This window comes from Triturus cristatus, chromosome 1_2, assembly GCF_964204655.1.
Source record: "Triturus cristatus chromosome 1_2, aTriCri1.1, whole genome shotgun sequence".
NCBI classification, from domain to species: Eukaryota; Metazoa; Chordata; class Amphibia; order Caudata; family Salamandridae; genus Triturus; species Triturus cristatus.
Genome location: NC_140580.1, coordinates 1103758809 through 1103779282, shown reverse-complemented (window position 1 = coordinate 1103779282; position 20474 = coordinate 1103758809). Strand labels below are relative to the sequence as shown.

Below are 20474 nucleotides of genomic sequence, written 5' to 3'. Positions count from 1 at the left end.
TCACTTGTCCATACAGAACTTCAGGGGGATCACTAATACGACATAGAGGTTACCCAACTCCATGAATCTCATCCTTTTGAACAAATTCGGAGAGAGAATATATCTTATTACCGGGTGAGTTCACCAGCGCATTTCCGGTAATTCCTTTAATTGACAGCCATTCTAGGGCCCTGTCTTACACAGTTTTATTCTCTCAATTAGACTCCTAGCCACGTCTTACAGGAGACAGTTGCTCCTGTTTGCTCATCTGTCTACCCCGCCCCAGGAGCTACGTTGGGCTCCTTTTTGGTGAGTTTTTCACCTTGCATGCGTCGAATCTTCACGGCATCCATATTCTTGAACACATTTGACCATATTCCTTACTATTTCATAGGCTGTCACTCCCTGTCCTGATGAAGACCCGTATTGACTAGCTAGTAACGCTACCTTGGGTTGAAACGTCGACATTCTTTCAAGGATCAGTTGAAAAGACTCTGCATAAAGACTTATTCAATCCGTCTGCAGACTGTTTCAAATATTTTCTTTTCTGGCCTTTGTAAATTATCGATACCTCCATAAGTCACACTGTATATATTACGCACCTTTCACCACAGCACTGAGCACTATATGTCACTTTGTCACAAATATGTTTCACGGTTATTTTTTGACAGCCATTGTAAGTAGTTATTCATGAATGATGCAATTCATAAAGCTGCTTTGAATACTATTTATGGTCTGTATGTGTGTTCGTACAAACAAACCAATGAAGGTTTTTTGCTAGAAGCAATACTGTTTACCCGACAGAACCGTTTGTATCATTTTGATAAACTGCCCAGGTTCTGAGGGATACTGGGTTACCCCATTGTGATAATAATACACTGAGCCAACCTGGCAATGAATGAATGGCCGATCACCCACACTCGGGAACTTGGTGAATAAACGGATGCCATCTTTTATACACTGTTTAATGTCCATTAAATAAAACTTTATCAAGATCACTACAAACCACTGCACTCAATATTTATAATTTACATGCTGTGCCTTCAAGGGCAAATGTAACGCTCCAAACAGCGCGATTGCCTGCGCTCAACCCTCTTTATGCCCTCCGGATCCATGCCTGCCTTAAATGCCGCTGTGGCCGCCCGAATCCTAAAGGAGTGGCTGGAGTACTTTCTATCGGGGCGAGCAAGGCCCGAGCGAGCTAGGCAAGCACCCATGATCCGGTCTCCCTGGAATTTTGTCAGGGGACCCAAGTCTGCATGTATCAGGAAATACTCCTGTGCCACGGGCGCACGGACATATAATCCTTAACTCTAGCCACTGGGCAATACCTTGGGTCCCACAAAGGTTTCAGAACTACATCTGCCCCTCGCCCTGCCTGATCTGTATTGGACTTCCTAATATGAATCACCAGCTTGTCCGTCAGTGTAACATCCTTGTTGCTTAAGGCGTCGCAAGACAAGTCTGATTTTGATCTAGCCACCAGTTCACTCATCCTGAATGCCCCAAAGAATGCCAGGCAGAAGGCTGCCGAGAAGAGTCTGGCCTCAAATTGCGAGTGCGTGACCTGATGTACTCCCTCTAGCATCCCCTGGAGGGTGGGAAAGTCAATGGGGCCCTTAGTGTCCGGAGCCCTAACCTCCTCTCTGGCCCACCCTTGAGCGCTGCCCTGATCAAGAATGATTTGGTTGGGTCCTGCCCACCCTTCAGCTTGGCGTCATGGCTCACCGCCGCCAGGTGACCACAGACCCACGAGTGACTCTTTCCCTGATCTTTGGCCCATAATACAAACTCCTGCACCTTCTGGTCCATAAAAAGAGAGCTTGTGTCCAGAGTCTCTGAAACGCTTACAAATGTGTTAAGATGGGCCTTGTATTTCTTGGCCCGCTTTGCAACAACTCGTGCCCATCACCAGAGACTCATTGTGGCCCGTCGACACCCCGCCCCAGGGTTTTCGCCACGCTTTGACTGGAAACCTCCCCTGCCGTAGGCGCATTAATGGCGTTTGGGCACCCTCATGCTATGACTATCACCTCACCAGTGCCTGTTTGTCCGCGGACACGAACCTTCCTTATTTATCCTGAGCGACCTGCTTGTAGGGATAGAGCCCAGTGTTTTTGCTGCTGTCAAGACAGATAGAATTTCATTGGTAGCATTCAGGCGTGGCCATCCACCACCAACAACCCCTAGCCCCAGGTTAGCCCCGCCACGGCAATCTGTTGACATCTCCACATTCACAACGGACCGCGCCTCCTATCCCCCCCCCCCAGCATTCTGTCCCAAAGGGCCATATACCCCAAGCGAGGTAGAACGACACTCAACTCCTCTCCCTTCTGCATTACCTCAGCAACCTGCTTAAGACCAGTTGGCCCTGTGATCCCTGGACCATGTAGGCCCCACGGTCTCACACGGCCCGTACCCGGTGGCCAGCTTACTGGATCATTCGCTTACCCTGAATACTCCAAACTACAGGGGCATCACGGTGCCCTATCCACTGGCGGGACCCAGTAATACAAAGAATAATCATATCCATTAGCAGGACATGAGCAATGGGAACACATGGCATGCAATCCTGGAACTCGCATTCACAGGTTTTACTTTCGGGCACGTCTGAACCCACTCGCATGCCCCCTAAGTGCCAGTCTCTCCCCCTGCTGCACCCCCGAATCACACTTGGGGCCGGACCAAGCACCGCCAAAGTAACATTGTCTCTGCAGTAACTTGCCTTCTGCTGCCAAACGCAGCCGGTTGCCGACTCACACCATTGAGACACCATGATGTGAACCGCTGGGCCATGATGACCCACGAGGTGCTGCCTCCGCCCTAACGGCCTGCACGGCACTCCGATGTCGTTTCCCCCTCCCCCCGCTCTGAGCTCCTATGGTAACGAGTTGCACCAAAGAAAATACCCTCCCGATTAGGCAACGCCCTCCATCAATCCTTCCAAGGCATTGTCCCTAAACAGTGTTCCCTCGGCAACCGGATGTTCCGGTGCCGACGAGGGTCCCGGTACTGCTGCGGTGCCGCATGAGGGGGCCAGGAGAGCACGCGGTCCCCGTAATCACACGTTGGGGGGCAAGCAGGCGAGGGACCCGGGGCAAGCCCTCCAGCATGGGTGTATATTGCATGGGACAACCTGGTGCAGCTGGGGTACAACCCGACTGGCCCACTAACCCGCAGCTGCGATCTAACAGGCGAGTGCAAGTAGTAAGAAGCCACCATACACACCGCTACACAACACAAAGGATTAACACCTCAAACTTAATTTGCATTTGACATGATTTGACATGATATTATATGACATGAGCCTGGGAGGTCTCCTCGCGGACGCATCAACTACACAGCTCCATCATTGGATTATTCTATTGGGCCCGCGGCCCTGGTGGGAAACATCGGCATCCCAGACCGCCAGCGCGCTGCTCCCCGGAACATACTCTCGCCCCCGTGTGCCCGCACAACCCGCACTGGCACCCACAGGCATACACGCGAAGCCGGCGACATGCCGTCAGGCTGAGTACACCCCCTGCCCGCTCTGCTGCACACACACTCGCTGTGCGACAGCAGATGCCATGGCTGGCGAGCCCTCAGAACCAGTCCCGTCACCAACCTACCGCGACTGCCCCAGAGCTTCAAACTTTTCACCCAGCAAATTGGAAAGCAAAACAGTCGAGAGAGATGCTCTAGCCGCCGGCACAACACCTCACCCCAGCGCACACCCTGATCTTGGCAGGTACATCGTGGTGCGCGTGGTCTCAGCAAGCGAGCACTGGAGTACTCAGGGCCCGGTGCCATAAAGCATGCCCATGACCCCCAAGCTCCCCAGGAACAGTGAGACACCCCAGCCAGATCCTCGGGTACTACCCCCAGCAAGGCACTTGCGCAAGGAGGAAGCGTCTCTAGGCAGTGCTTGCCGCACCCCCTGACACATATTCGGCACTTGCAAGCACCAGCCCACCTCGTCTTAGAGACACTCCTGCAAACCTCTGCCCAGTGGTCATACGTCGCCATCTCTGCTTTACTAGGAGCATGGAGCGACGCACACCACCCCCATCCGAACCAGAGTAAGTGGCTACTGACAGGATGCTCCCTAACCCCCTGGCATAACCCATACCCCTTGCTGGCCCGGTTGTAGGCCAACGCCGCTGGCGGACGGCCGTGCTCACAAAGAGCTCACCCCCCACCATGGCTGCCCACGCCAGGGCCCCTGACCAGCCCGGGATGCTTCCTGGGACGGGACACGGGGGGGGGGGCGTTAGTGCACTCACCGTGACTGATGTCGCGTAGCAGCGCACGTGGCACGACCGGGACAGGCAAAGAATGGCGACGATTGCACAACCCTTCACGACGGTGTGGCTTGTGCAACAGAGGACGCCAGGAGGGGCGGGGGAGGCATATATACCCTCCCGCACCTCGGCGCTCCTGATGTGACGTCCTTATGGCCCCCTGGCGAGCGGACTCCTAACAGGAGCCCAACCACTAGAGAGGGGTGAGCTGGTGCCCAAATGGCACTAAAGGGCCACCCTTTTAGTATGGCCCCCTGCGGGGGCTGCGGGCAGCTGCAGAGATGTGGTTCAACACCCTGGGTGCATACATGGAGAAGCCTGGTGCATTTAAAAAAAAATGTTTTGCAAGTCTTCATCTCCAGTCTGATGATTTCCCTGCTGTGGGATTGCCGAGAGCCCCCAGAGATAGGGTGATCAGAATTTTAAAGCCAAAACATGGACATTTCACAAATATTGAAAAAGGGCAACGATTTTCCTTCAAGCGAGCGCACAGAATGACAGCGCTGAGATCACAACCATATCAACTATATTTAAAATGGGAGATGCTAGCAACACAGCTAACTTCAGGCCTATTAGCCTGATAGACAACACACAGACATTTTTTAGCAGACACATTTTGAATACATTGACTGACTGGATGGAGGCTAATAAAATAATGTCACTATATCAAGCTGGCTTTAGGGCAAAGGTTGGCACCATTGATCAGATTTTTAGATTTTTGTTATTATATTGGAAAACCATCCTCTTAAAACAACAAAAGCTCTACGTAGCTTTCACAGATCTTGGAGCTGCTTTTGATCTCATCCCACGTACTAAGCTATGGCAAGTCCTCCTTAATATAGGAGTTCCCAGTAACCATGTACATCTCCTAAGCAAACTGCATGAGAACAATTTTGCACAGGTCCTCTAGAGTCTGAATGGTGAACTAACGGAGCGAATCCTGATCGAACGTGGAGTCCGCCAAGGCTGTGTTCTTGCACCCACGCTGTTCTCCCTGAATCTAAATGATGTAGTTGAAGTTTTAGAAAACTGTGTAAACGACTCCCCAACGCTGAACAATAGGAAGGTGTCGATTTTATATTTGCTGATGACTCCCTCCTCATCTCGAAGTCACCCATGGGTCTGCAGACCCTGGTTAACAAATTCATGGACTTTTGTAAGGCTAGGGGCCTTGAATTAAATGTTAACAAGACCACATTTATGGTATTGGGCAAAGGAGTCAAGAAAGGTAAAGCAGCCAATCGGGTAGAGAATGAGGCACTTGAAAGGGTAGATCATTTTGAATACCTTGTGGTACGATTCATGAAAAGTTTTAAGTGGATGGACCAGATTACTGAAAGTAGGCTGTTAATCAAGCATAGGTCAAATGGCATTATGAGGACGCAAAAGAGAACAGTGTCATGTAGTATCACCTGTCCTGGAGATATATCGCTCTAAGGCACAAGGGGCTGACCTTTATGGGGCTGAAATATGGGGTCATGTGGATGTCCAGCCCCTGGCATTGTCGGAAAACAACTTTGCCAGGAAATTACTCCACCTCCCATCCAGTGCACCCCTTATTCCATTGTATCTTGAACTAGGGTTAAAAAGAGTAACTGATGTGGCCAAACTAAATATATTAGCCTACTGGGTCCATGTCTGAAATACACCAGAGCTGGCTGATTACAGGGACTCGCTTGATGAAGTTCTTAAGCTACCAGGGGCTAGATCGCTCCCCTGGATTAAACATGTGTTCCCCTGGATGGGGAAGCTAGGACTCCTCAGATTTCGGACCGACCCAACTGAATTAAATAAAATGGATAAAAACATATTGAAAGCTACTTATTGGGCATACATCCACAAATAACTCATGAATCGAAGTCCTGTGGGATCCCTGACCAATACGTTTCTCGATTACACTTTTTATCCTTTTTTGAGGATTATTTGGATTTTATACCCTCCTCCTTTCCTAAGAGCCTGTTTTACAATTTCCTTTAAGATCATTCACCCATAAATGGAGCTAAGAACAGGTAACCACATTTTGTCACATGTGCAAACAGGGCAATGAGAATGTTCTCCCCAGAGTATTCTGTCTCTCGCCGCAAGTGGATCACTCCCATATGTCGTGAACTGGGGGTCTCTTGTTATCAGGTAGCTCTTAGGATTTTAAAGACCAACACATCTTTTAAAATCATTTTAGCTGTTAGCAAATTTTTAGAGGCAGTTAGGCACAAACGAAGAGCCATTTTAAAGAGTGATGTGTAATGATCTATGGTCCTCTCTTTCTTTATACACCTAATTATGAACACATTTTTTATTATATCCTTCTGTAAGTAATTTTTAATGCAAGGGCCTTATGGAACTCCTGCTGTATGCCATTTATGCGTATTTATTGCTGCTCTCATTTTGCACTGATATTGAAGCACAGATCACTTTAGCTTTTGAAGTGATATCATCACGGGGGCTGTGTCATACTCTTTAGTGAGTGTTTAACGCTGGTATTGTTAGTTGTACTGACTTTGAAGCACTGGGCACCTTATCCCTTGATATGACCCTTAATGAGGGCTGTAATCAAGCAACACTGTTAACGCTGTGTGTTGGTGCATGCTCTTTTATCCTTGAATTTTTTTTACCTGTAGTAGCCCATTCTCTTATTATTATGTACCTCACATTGTCATAGAGATTCGTCTTGGGATAGGATTATAATATCTAAATGCAGTGCTGCAGAAAGGTCCAGATAGCTTCATCTGTTCTGTATTACTGCTTGCTTACAGTATTAGCCCCCAGGGGGCTATGAAATGTTATACAGTATCTTGGTGTATGTTCTGTGTATTTATTATTTTTAACTGATGTAAATTTTCTTTGGATGTATACTTTGATGTTTGTAATAACCGAATAAAGTACTAATTAAGTAAAATGACCACTTCTCAGCAGAGAATTATAGAACAGGCAGTAAGAATTTACATAAAATGCAATTTGTAATCCCAGTAGCTTGCGTGGTAATTAAATTGCTTTCTTGAAACAACTGCTAACTATCCCTGCTTTGTAAAACATACAAAAACACCTCCCACCGTTTTCAGTTTTCTAAAAACCGTGACATGAGCTAAATTTCCTGAAATCTGCTGGGACAGCTGGTGAAAAACCAGGACCATCCTGACAATTCCGGGACGCCTGGTCACCCTACCAGAGATCATGAACCGAGTACCCTCGGACCAGTGGAGTATCGAAACTTGAGCCACCCACCACACGCTCCGGAACCAGTCAGGAGTTCTCAGCCGCTGACCAAGCACAGTGCTGGAGCCCCCTCTGCCCAGTGCGGGGGCTAATATTATGCCCCTGCCTCAGACCCAGGCAGAAGTTCATTGGGCTGGGACAAGGAAATGGAACCCACAGATTACTAGTTAAGTTTATGGCTATCTATACATAATCAAGTCTGAGAGAACATTTAAACTGGCCCACCCTTCCTTTGGGGCCAAAACGCTACCATTCTGTTACTTAGAACTTTTGTAATAATATTTAAGACAACTGTTTACACTAAAACATTACCCTGCAGAAATTCTGTTTGCGTGGTGGATCTGGCAGTCGTTGTCGTATTTGAAGAATTTTTGGGATTCACCTGCACAATGCTTAGGATGACCAACTGGCATGGGTGTAAATTCAGGACGGTGAGTGTAAAAATTCAGCACAAAGGGTCAAAATTCTGGACCGGAAGGTCAAGATTCAGGAAAAAAATTCAGGACAAAGGGCAAGTTTTAGAGACACTACAAACGAGGTTGTGTAATAGTTTGTAAGTAAATAGACAACAAACATAAGTACAAGTCAAAATAAGTTTATATTAGTTTAAAAAAGTAGTACAGCGCACAAAGCAAATTTGACCACTGGTGTAGGTAACAGGATTTTTACTTCTTATTGCGATTGCTCATACATGGACTCACAGACAGTAGCATTATTCGTTTTAGCTCTAGTTCTAACACTCTTTGGAAGTTCATAGTTCTGTGGAAGTGTGGATTTTCCTGATCAGTTGTGTCCCCTATCTTGGACCCCAACGGTTCTATGTGCATGTCACAAGTACATGTATGTTCCCTCCAGTTCCAGTTTCCAAAACGCAAACATATGTGCGTCCACCGTCAACATGTTCTCTGTCAGATCCGCCATCAATGGGCTGGATATTCGATTCCGAAGTATGAAAGGCCACCGACTTTATATGGCTAAGTTACTCCATTTTTACAGTTCAGGCAAGTAGGCCCGATCCTGTCCTTAAAGCCTTCCCTGCTCTCTGTCTCTGACAGCTTCAGCTTGAGCTCGCATCTGTATCCATGAACTTTGTCCTACTCCCTGTGCAGCTAACGGTGCCTGCCTCGGCCAGTTTTGCCTGCCTGCCAAGAAGCTGTATTTCACCTTCGAATTATCTACTTTGCTCTTCAGCCGATGCATTCCTGTCCAGTGATTTAGGTAAACATTTCCTCTAAGCTCACAAGCAAAGGACTCGGCCTTTCCGTCCTCCTGCAAGTAATTCATAGCCCTGTTGCCATGGAAAGTTTCCTGCCCCTCGCATCTCATATAGACACTTAGACGCTTGTACACGCACACACAGTCAGTATAGAATAGATTCTGTCCGAGAGTCTTTTCTTGTGGATAACATAGTTCTCTAAACATAGGATGTTAGATATGATTTGGGATTAGGTTGACTTGACCCCCCAGACTTCTCGTCTCCACATGTAGAGCTAAATGTCAAGTCCCCTTCACCCCCTAGTTGCACGTCAATCACACGTCATGCTGTTGCGCGCGCATCTATGTTAAGAATTATCTTATAGATCCACCTATGCATGATAATCAGAGCCAATCATGTTTCTTTCTGCTCCTTATTACGCCTAGTTTCGATTACGTACCAATATGTCATTTCTCTTATCAATTGTTACGCCTTTTGCATTCATTTCATTGTAATGTATGAACTATAAAAGTTACTTCTTGTCAATAAAGTATTGTACTTCACTTCCTGAACCCTCGTGGTGACGGAACCTGAAGGCCGCCACTCGAGTCGGCCATTTTGGAATAAAGCCCATTCAGAAAATCTCTTATACCACGGATTCTGCCTCTTGTTATTCTGAGCTATTTTACTTTATTTTAGATTCCGCATGAAATTCAGTCAAGGTAAAAAGAATATTTACCACATAATGGCGCCCGAACAGGGACACTTTCTCATCTCACGCGCCGGCGGTGCGTTGCAGGCCCGGTCTCCTGCCACAGCTGGACGGACCATAAACGCGTACCAGCAGGATTTCCTGTAAGCTCCCTCCGGTCAAGCGGGGGCGACTGAGGCTGCGATCAACCCAGACGAGGCGGTGAGAAGTGCGAAGTATCCCGACCAGAGCCTAGCTGAGAGAGCAAGATCCGAGGTATACAGAGGCCCACCAGGTTTTCGAAATCCCGATGTCCAGAGGGTCCGCTGTCCGCAGTCATCGAGTCCCGTTCATTCTCTGAGGCCTTCCGTTTCAAGGAGCTACTCGGTGAGTACCATCGCCGGGGAGGCGTGTTGACAGCACATAGGTTGTGCCGGTCAAGACGGATTTGGGTACACAAATCCGGTCTGCACTGTTTAGCAGTGTATATGTACTGTTTAGCAGTATATCAAGTATTCCGAAGTATTCAGTTATTGTCAAGAATTCAGCTTGGTGATTAGTCATGCAGACTGTCATCATCGTCGGTCATTTTTAAAATGTTTAATGTTTAAATGTTTAAAGTGTTCAAATGTCTTGCATATTGTGGTATGAATGATTGTTCATTGTTCACCGTTCATTATTGTGTTTTCCGTATTAAGTGAATTCAAGAGTAAGTATCAGATCAGTTGCCGAGATGCCGCTCTTCTCGAAGTTAAGACAGATTACTACCAGAAAAGGGGTGCTCGAAGAAGCAGTTCCTATTCCTCCTAGGGACACCCCAGGGCATTTTATGTATCACAAGCATGGCTTAGATGCCATATTGTTTCTTGATCTATGGGTAGATTATACCAAGGGATTGCCGGAAAGTCAAAGGTGGCCCGCAGCGGGAACCTGGGATGCAGAGTGCATCATGAAAGTGGAGGAAGAGTTATGGAAAAGAAAAGTCAGACAGTCACAGAAAGACGCTGTTGAGTTATGGCGTAAAGAATCTCATAGACGTACAGAAAAAGCACGTAGACAGGAGGAGAGGAGTAAAGAGAGTTCAAAGGAAGTTCAAGAAAATATATTAATTGAGGAAGGTATCCGAGTAAAATCAGAACAAGTAGATAGACAAAGAAACGCTCTTATGAGTGGTATGTATCCCCTCCTAGCCGAAGGACTACCTAAGGCTGTTCCAGAGAGGCCAAAAGACTTGCCACCCCCATTATTTCCAATTAAGGTACATCCAAAAGGGCATCCCAGAACCGCAGAAGATGTTTTTCTTTCCTCATATCTAGATGACGCAGCTCCCGAGTATGCTAACCCCACACCACATAGACCGTCTGGCGGAGGGGTTCAACGTCAGGATCAGGTATCTGTCCCCGTGCAAACAGCAAGTCCCGACGCGAGCTCCGGCAAGCACGTCTGTTTCCGCATCTGTCCCCGCAATCGATTCTACAGTGGTATCGACACCTATAGTTGCTGTGTCACGTTCGACGAATCCATTCACACCCGACGCCCCTGAAGGGGCCACGGGAGGTGCAAGCAATACTTTTACGCCACCTAGAATAAATAAACTTATTTTTCAAGAATCAGCGCATTCACGTACACCCAAATTCGTAAGTGAACGTACGCTTAAGGAACTCCTTATAGATTGTAGATATGACCCGGTGGTCGGTAAAGAGGACGAAATGGTCCTGGCATCATTACGTATCAGACGAGCCGCAGAGTATTTAGCGAGGTTACCAGGAATGACTACGCATCTAGATAACATATATCATTTTGTCCAAACAGGGCGAGACCCAGAATGTATTAACAGAGCTATGGAATTCCAGAAAGTAGAGATACAGGGGGAACTGTTACGTTTCCTCATAAACTGCGTGATCAGAAATCAAGACCGTCCGGGGGTAGACCCGAATACAATGCTTATTCTTACAAGATGGAGCCAGAATATATCAGAAGGGAGACACGATAAGAAAAACTGTATAATAGCCATGTGCCGAAAAATCCGTAGAGAAATAGAACGCATTCGCGAAGAAAGATTGGAAACAGACGAGTTCGAGCAAGATGAAGTCTCCGAATCAGGGAATTCCGCAAGACAGTCAGAAACCATAGCATACGTAGGCAGAGGAAGATCCTGTGATAATACTAGATGCTTTTCTGATCCCATACACTCTGTATGTCCAAATAATAGCAGAACGTATCCGACGCCTGTAATAAATTTAAAGTCTCCTGAACATCTGTTCCAAGCCGCAGATAAACTACTACGAGAACGAAGGGGTTACCACCTCCTCGATTCCATGGATGAGCAAGAATTGGCCAGATCAGCCGTTCACTGGATTGACAGTCCTGAAAAATACGGTGATGAGACCGTAGCACACACGTTTTTTAACCTTAGTACAGATGAACAATGTTTAGCTGGAATCTATATGATTCAGCAACTCCTTATATTATATAAGAGCCAACATGCTGACCCTGGTCCTTTACCTGATATATTAACGGAACTACTCACGAACAGATGGAGAGGTTCTAGTAACAAGCTGATTAAAGAAATATTAGTGTCACGTAAACAGTATGTCCTTTTTGTAAATCCGGATTCTTTCCCGCTGCCCCGCAGAGAAAGAACGCCGTATTATATGGATAGACAAAATCCCTTACGAGAAGTGCACCCAATAAAAGGCGAAGACAATGAGTTTCACCGTGTATTTGTATACACACCCATATCAAAAATTGAATTGTTAGAAATGAAGAAAATAGTACCAAGTCATGACAAAGACCCAGCGGGTTTCCACCGAGAAATTAAGGACATGTTGCTGATGGGAGAGTATACCTATCCTGATATTATGACGATATTAAAGGTGCTCTTACCTGCTGGTATTTATGAAAAACTGAAAGAAAAAGAGTGGGAAGTGGGAGACCAAAAGATAGATTGGACAGCATTAGAAACGGAAGAAAAGGCCCGAGCTGCAGGTTCAGGGCTCGGGGATAAAGTCAAAGCATTACCAGGTTTACTAGTACAAGTACTGCCACGTTTGTTAACTACGAAAAAGGAAGATTGGGGTGCAATCACGGCCTGTAAACAAAAGCATGATGAAGACACAAGTGACTATTATGCCCGATTTGAAAAATGTTTTGGAATAAATAGTGGTATAAAAACAAGTAGTGAGTCGTATCCACATTTATTTGTGACAAAATTAGTAGAAAATGCATTACCTCCAGTAAAGAATAGAATATTGAAATTCGAGAGTACCTGGCAAAGTAACACTCCGTCACAAATGCTACAAATGTTACAGTATCATCACAATAGAATTAGAGATGAACAAGAACACGAACAAAGACGTATGAAAGATACAAAAATGAAAATGCTAGTGTCTCAGACAGTACCGGCTGAAGGACATAAAAAGGGTATGACACAGTCCGATTCAGCAGGACCGGTAAAAGGGACATGCAATTATTGCAAAAAGCCAGGTCATTACGTACACGATTGTCCAGTTTTAAAACATAATATCGCCATAGGTAAAACACAAGAAAGATCACGGCCACTCAGACAAGATCAGAATGAACAAGGAGCTATGCCACATTCCCAGGCCATGCCAGCCGCACAACAGCCAATACAGTTTGTGCCAGCTGCACCACCGTTGCCTGTTACTGCCACACAAACCACCACACGACAAATGTATCAGACTGCACAGTATGAATATCCTGAGTATCAGCGTTACGCATGAACCAGCCTAGAGAGGGAAGTTGACTTACCGCTTATCGAGATTCCTGTAGATCAAGAAGGACCTTATGTACATAGTGAATTATTAGGTCAAGATAGAAAATTCTTACTCGATACAGGGGCAAGTCGTACAACTATAAAACGTAGTGAAGTTCCAGGGGCACCCCTCTCAGGCTCTCAAAATGTTTCCCTTGGTTTTTCAGGAAAACCTATTGTTAACGAAGTATCACAGCCTCTTCCACTTACGATAGGACCTTTGACACGAACTACAGATTTATTGCTTACTAAATCATGCCCAGAAAATTTGTTAGGAATTAAAACTCTGAAAGCCCTAGGAGCCATAATATGTTGTTCTCCGGGAGGAATAAGGTTGTTTTTACGTGATTTTAAAGGTCACTATGTGTCTAGAGACATGGATCCCCGACTACAGACTTTACCAGCACATCTATGGGCACAAGGCCCTACTGATGTTGGTTGCATGAACATTACACCATACCGAGTTACACTCAAGGCAGGAGTGGTATTACCACGAATGCGACAATACAAGTTACCGCAAGATGCTGTAGTGGCTTTGCTGAAAATCATTGATGAGTTAATTGCCCAAGGAGTAGTTGTAGAAACAGACTCCAATGTATGTAATTCACCGATAATTCCGATTCTTAAACGAACTGACCCTACTGCTCCGCCAGTATACCGATTGGTTATTGATTTGCGGGAACTAAACAAGTGCATTGTGCCACAATTTCCTGTGGTCCCCGATATATCATCATTATTGACAGCAATTGATTCCGAAGCAACATTCTTTACTGTAATTGATCTCAAGAATGCCTTTTTTAGCGTCCCAATAGATCCGGAAAGCCAATATTTGTTCGGATTCAGTTTAAATGGGCGCAGCTTTAAATTCTCACGCGCTCCCCAAGGATTCACAGAAAGCCCCAGCATCTACAGCCAAGCACTGAAACGAGAACTTGACAGTATCCACATGCCAGTCAATACTGCACTGCTTCAATATGTCGATGATCTGCTGATCACCGCGAGAAGCGAACCTGAATGTGAAAAGGCTTCTCTGACAGTTTTACATTTTCTAGCCGACAAGGGGCACAAAGTGTCTCCCTCTAAGCTGCAATTCTGTGCCCAGCGAGTTATTTATCTTGGTCACTCGCTGTCCAAGGAGGGAAGGCAGCTTACACCAGATCGCATCCAGTTAATTGCTAACATGTCAATACCCCAGACACAAAAAGAGGTACGGGCTTTCATAGGCCTCACTTCATATTGTAGGCAGTGGATCCCTCAGTACGCATTTCTAGCAAAACCACTCATTCAGTTAACCACACAGGAGGCAGCCACATCGACTGTTCTCCCTTGGACTCAGGAACATACACAAGCTTTTGAAAGCTTAAAGGAAGCTTTATGTCAAGCACCTGTTTTAGCAACACCATGTTATAGCAAACATTTTACACTCTTTGTCACAGAACGCGAAGGTACTGCTTTGTCAGTACTCACACAGGAACAAGCAGGATCACGCAAGCCATGTGCTTATTTTTCCAGTACATTAGATCCCGTAGCTCAGGCTTTGCCCGCATGCCTGAAATCAGTGGCAGCAACAGCTTTAGCAATCAGACAAAGCGATGCCATAGTGTTAGGACATCCATTGACAGTACAAGTACCACATGCAGTAGAAGTTCTTGTGAACCGAACACAAACACAACACTTGACCATAGCAAGACTTACCGGTTATGAACTGACATTGTTTCAGCCACACATAGAGATCCGACGGTGTAATACATTGAATCCTGCTACACTATTACCTGTAATTGGAACAGACCCACTAGCTCATGATTGTGTTGAAATTATTGAAATAAAGACGAAACCTAGACAAGACTTGACAGACGTTCCATTGTTAGATCCAGACCTGACGTTGTATGTAGATGGATCGTGCATGAGAGCAAGTACAGGAAACTTAGTGGCCGCGTATGCAGTCACAACAGACACTGAAGTTATTGAGACAAATTGTATAGATACTTTGTCAGCCCAAGCAGCAGAACTTATTGCTCTAACACAAGCCTGTATTCAAGCCACAAATAAGAAAGTTAATGTATACACTGACTCACGTTATGCATTCGGAGTTGTACACGACTTCGGCGTGCTGTGGCGAGAGAGAGGTTATTTAACCTCCCATGGTGCCCACATTCAGCACGGAACCCTCATTCATGCCTTGTTAGACGCAATACATCTACCAACTGCCATATCGATTATGAAATGTAAAGCACACACGAAGGTTACTGATATCATTTCTCAAGGCAATGATTTAGCTGACAGAACAGCTAAACAGACTGCTCAGAATCGCACATTAGACATGACAAAGCCAATAGTTCAGACACCAACACAGTGTATGACAATTAAGGATCCCGCACTTGACGTAATTGACATACAGACACATGCTACTGCAGAGGAATTAAAGAAATGGACTGAACTAGGAGGGATCCAGACAGATCAGGGATGGATGACGAAGGAGAAATCTGTATGGTTTCTTCCTGACTCTATGGTCCAGGCCATTATAGCTACAATTCACAGCCCAGCGCATTTAGGAGAGAAAGCTATGCTAGATAGCATTCAACACATTTGGTTCAACAAACATTTACGAGCAGCAGCTAAACAAAAAGTCCGTACCTGTATGATATGTTGTCAGTTCAACCCAGGAAAAAGTGTTCCCGTAGAACAGGGTGGATTCCAGACTCCTGATCATCCTTTTGAAGTGCTCCAAATGGATTATATCCAGATGGAACGATGTCGAGGATTCAAATATGTTCTGGTAGTTGTCTGCGCCCTCTCCCGATGGACTGAGGCGTACCCAGTATCAGATTACACGGCCCCGACTACTGCCAAACAGTTAGTTCGAGAATTCTTCCCGCGGTACGGTTTACCACGTGTTGTATATTCAGATAACGGCCAGCCTTTCTCATCCGAATTAATGAAACATGTCTCACTTTTGTTGGGATATCAGTGGAAATTCCACTGTGTCCGACACCCCGAGGCAGCAGGTCTCGTGGAACGACATAATCAAATTTTGAAAATCAGATTGTCTAAAATATGTAAGGAGAAAGGTGTTGACTGGATAGTAGCATTACCAGTTGCACTATTTTACATAAGAATGGTAGCACACTCTCGAACAGGGCTATCCCCGTATGAGGTGATCTTCGGAAGACCACCAAATATGTGGGGGACGCCTATACCACGTAAAATAACTGATGTTAATTGTAATATGCTGACAGATTACTTGGCTTCCTTGATGTCTGCACTACAATCTTGTCGTTCACAGGTAACTGCAGCTTTTCCTGACAACACTGAGGTGAAACCCCATGACGTTGCTCCGGGGGATCTGGTGTTTGTGAGAAATTTTGATCGGAAGACCCAGTTGGAGCCCAGGTGGAAAGCACCGAAGCTAGTCCTGCTGACCACAAGAACAGCCGTGAAAGTTGAGGGCCGCAAGGGCTGGATACATTCCAGCAACATTAAGAAATTTCATGGACTATCCTCGGATATAGACACTGTGCCCTGCACTCCCTCACAGACTGATTCAAAACTTCCTTTTGTTGAACAGAATGACTCTCAGTGCTATAAATTAAAGCTTAGGCCCAAATAGTCGAGCAATTTGATTGTTTAAGTCCTCTCCAAGGTGAAGCGGTTGAATTGTCTCCGACATGTATCCCTTGGACCTGAGTAGAGAAAATACCCGAGAAATGTTGAAACGACAGGCGTATTGTAAATCACTGCGTAGCTACTGTATGAGGACATTATTAATTTTGTTTTTATTGAGTGTTTTAATAATTATTACGAGTGTGATTTTGCACATATATCATCCTATTTCTAGACATGTTTATAATGTTGCTGCTGAACATTCTTTTAGCGACCTACCGCCACATGAATTATCTTATAGACTTGCGCTGCGCAATAACACTTTCATTAGTATGTTACATCATTCCCATCAGACTAGTAATGCCACCAATTGTTGGGTGTGTGGCCGACTCCCTCCCTATCAGAATAACAAAGGAGTTCTGCCTTTCTTTCCACATCCGTTCACACACAATGGCTCCTGTGGAGCATGGTTTAGTTTACTAAATTCCATAGACCCAGACACAGCAGTTTATCAACAACATTGGATATGGGGAAATCTGAATCTAGTTTTATTCAAAGTCTGTCATCCTAATAAGGAGGGTCGCCCCAGTAGAACAGGAACTGATCTAGAAAATGAAGTGTATAAATTAGGTAATTTTACACCTAATCTTATGATTCTGAATGTCAAATCCGAAGTTGAACTAATTCTGCCCACTATGTCAGTATTTTCAGTTAAGGGTGAATTATGTGTAAGAAAAGTTGGTTCCATACATATGGGCCATAGCCAATGCGTTACTACAGTAGAATATAGTGATCAAGGTAAATCTTCATTTAGAGCTTCTCGCCATTCTTACTTTATATGTGGTCAGACGGCATATATGCGTCTGCCTCTAGATTGGGATGGTACCTGTTACATAGCATTCCTTCTGCCACCTGTTTTCCTAGCTCCACCTGATTATTATCGGAATGTTCATTTAGTACACAATAGAGAGCGAAGAGATCTCCCAGTTGTCGATTATACTGAGACGGCATGGGACAAGTATGTAGATTTCAATAAAGGTATCTTTCCCTATATAGGTACAATATCAAATAGTAAGCTGATACGTAAACTAACCAAGACTCTCGAAGCTGTAGTAAACGAGACTATAGCCGCCCTAGGCAATCTGACAGAGGAACAATCAGTAATGAGAATTGTTGTTCTCCAGAATCGTCTTGTCCTTGACGTCATCCTGGCCGATAGGGGCGGAGCTTGCAGGGTCATCGGATCCAGCTGCTGCATATTCATACCAGAAAATTCGCCATCTGTATATAAAGCTATAACACGTCTTCATAAGATTGTGAGCCAGATACACGAAAATCCAGGCACTTGGACGTGGTCCGGGTGGTTTTGGAGTGTGATATCAGCCTGGGGATGGAGAGTTCTATCCTTCCTAGGTATTGGCCTTCTTATGCTCTTCAGTTGTTGTTTATGCCTGCAATGTGGACCAGCGATTTGTGGTCTGTGTGCCACATCATGCATTCCATATCAAGGTTCTCGTTCAAAATGCCGGAAGAAGAAGGAAGAAGAAATGATGCTCCATGAGCAAATCGATGGAATGATGAAGATTGATATCTCTTGAAGGGCAAGTAGGGGACAAGGAGGGAATGTGGAAGTGTGGATTTTCCTGATCAGTTGTGTCCCCTATCTTGGACCCCAACGGTTCTATGTGCATGTCACAAGTACATGTATGTTCCCTCCAGTTCCAGTTTCCAAAACGCAAACATATGTGCGTCCACCGTCAACATGTTCTCTGTCAGATCCGCCATCAATGGACTGGATATTCGATTCCGAAGTATGAAAGGCCACCGACTTTATATGGCTAAGTTACTCCATTTTTACAGTTCAGGCAAGTAGGCCCGATCCTGTCCTTAAAGCCTTCCCTGCTCTCTGTCTCTGACAGCTTCATCGATAGAGGTGCAAGCACATTCGTAGTGATACTTGATGCCTTTGTGCGGCCACAGGATGCTTTCTTCACAATGGATGAGTCAGGATACATTACTTTCATTAGCTTGATGCCACAATCCAGGGAGCGGTAGGAGATGTGATGCTTCACAGCATGGTACACCTGAGTCACTTCTACCGCTGTCACCTAAAATTAAAAAAAGAATACACATATATGTAAGCAACACGCAAAGAAAGTCTCCAGTGGTGAAGAAAATAGTGGCCACCATGGGGCTTAGAGCTGCAAATTTAAACTAAAGAGTCAGCTGCTAACCCAAAAGCAATTATAATGTGCTCTTGATATAAACAAAGTGAGAAAAACATGGTAAAGGCAACCTGATTTGGTAAACACTGCTGCTAACTTTAAAACTCCCCAGTAGCAAGACACTGTAAATGCGTAATTTGTCGTCTGCATCTGGGCAAATATTAAGAGTACAAGTCAAAGTGGAAGAAAAGTCAACGTTTCAACCCCAAAAAGTAACGCATAGGCCAGTGGTTCCTTAGGTAAGGGTCTTCCTCAGGACAGAGAAATTGAGCAACCTCAAATCATCACTGCAATGAAGGCGGTGGAAAACCTTAGGGGATGGGCTGAATAGCTCCTGATCCAGAAAATGACACATGAAGGGCATAAACACAGAGGTCCAATGGGGATCTTGAGCAAGGTTGCTGTGATATCGATGGCTACACGGAATGAGTGGCCATAGTGTTCAACAATTAATCAAGAGCGATTTAGTTAGAGAATAAAAATCACTTGAAACAGAGTAAATCCGTGCGCATCTCTCTTGTTCTTTCTCTGACTCCGGAAGTGTCTCGCTGTGTAATGCACATTTAGAGAGTAACAGAAAAATACAAGATTGCTCACCTAATCAGTGTGGAAGTTTTAGAGTATGACAAAGCAAGAAGAGTGTACAAGAATTACATACAACCTATGTCACATTATGACAAAGCAAGCAATAGCTTACTTTGGCTACTTCTGGCTGGAAGAGCTTGGTTGCAGGTAAGATGAAATTGGTACCATCTTCACCCTGCCTGAGGCATTTTTCTTATGTTGTGCTCCAGCCTCATGGATTTTGATATCACTCTCTCTTCCGTTGGTAATGGAAAAGTCTTTATTATGCAGGTTGCACCTGGCCTTGTACACATCTTCTGACAACTTCTGGATGTTGTGGTGTGTGAGTTCCCATTCTGATCTGTACTTCTCAAAGCACTTTTTTTTGTTTTTTCTTGGGTGGCTCTTGCAAGGAGTTTGCCTGTGAACTAGATGTTGCTTCCGCATATGGCTCACAATCCGATGTGAACGTTGCCTCTGCAGCACCTTCGCCTGGCTCATACTCAGACATTGTGCTTTTTTCCTTAAAGTACTCTGTAAAATACCCAACAATCTTGAAATGTAGTTGCATACTAAGAAAATAAAACATATCAGGTGCTTACTTTCCTCTCCCGTACTGGACTGGCCCACCTACCACTGTCCCATCACAAATCCTGCCCTGAGTGAAACAGAACGACTTCTATACAGCCCTATAAGTCTTAGAGGCTTGGCAGTGATTGGAAGAGTTTGTCATATGGTGCATTTGACACCTGGCTGAATCTTTTTAAACCATGCTGCAACAGTCAGCTGTGAATACTTCTAATTGCAGCACCAAAGCAAAGGGACAAAGAAAACCATAGACCACATTAGTGTGTGTACATCATCCTGGGGGCGGTGAGAGGGTGGAGTAGGCCTGGGATGGGGTGCCTGCGGGGAGAAAGGTGATGGCAGCTAACACAAGGGTGTCTTT

General features: G+C 45.4%; 1 pseudogene; it reads right to left on the bottom strand.

The window, feature by feature from the left end:
• Nucleotides 1–20036, bottom strand: LOC146868756 (uncharacterized; annotated as a pseudogene).
• Nucleotides 20037–20474: the final 438 nt, after the last annotated feature.